The following is an 812-nucleotide window of genomic DNA, read 5'->3' as shown; positions in this document are numbered from 1 at the left end:
CGGCGTGGGCGACAACCGGCGACTGCGTATGGCAGCAGCGAAGGAAGGGAGTGGAGCGGGGCCCAACGCCTCGGAGGCGGGTGCAGATGGTCGCGGTGGCCGACGGGGTGGCCGCGGGCGTGAGGCGCGGCGCAGCCTAGCGCGGGGCGCGCCGGGGCGGACGACGGCGCGGACCACAGGCGAGGCTAGCGCGCGGGTGCACGCGTGCTCACCGCGAGCACGAGCACCGGGCGGCGCGTGCACGACCCCAGGACGGCGCGAGCAGCAGAGAGGAAAGGAGGCCGGGGGCCTCACCGCGGATCTGTAGGGTCAAGGGCAGCATGGCTCGGGGAGGAGTCGGGGAAGCGAGATCCGGCGGCGGCGAGGTAGCTTCGGGCGGCGTCGGGCGATGGCGGTGTGGCGCCGGTGATGTGGTGGTGGTTGGCCACGGCGTCAGGGCGACCGGGGCGCGTCGGGGGCGGCTACGGTGGTCGGGGCACGGGGATCGGGCGCAGGGAGCTCTTCTCCCTGGCACGATGTGTGTGTGTGCGCGCCGTGAGGTGGAGACGAGGAGGCGACAGCGGAGATGGGCGGCGACGACGTCGGGGGCGCCAGGGGCGCGACCCAGATCCGGTCGGGGAGGTGGAGGCGTTGGGGAAGAAGCGGTCCGGTGCGGGCGGTCTAGGACGGGGAGGTCGAGGTGGAGAGCGACGATGGCGGCTCCGGCGACGCGGTCTCGGGCGGCGGCGGCGGCGAACGCCCCGGTCCTGAAGAGGGGGAGTGGAACGAGCGGGCCGATTGGGAGAGGGGGTGGTTAGCCCCGATCTAGAAAT

This window comes from Triticum dicoccoides, chromosome 2A (assembly GCF_002162155.2).
Source record: "Triticum dicoccoides isolate Atlit2015 ecotype Zavitan chromosome 2A, WEW_v2.0, whole genome shotgun sequence".
NCBI classification, from domain to species: Eukaryota; Viridiplantae; Streptophyta; class Magnoliopsida; order Poales; family Poaceae; genus Triticum; species Triticum dicoccoides.
Note: the sequence above shows the minus strand (reverse complement) of the source record.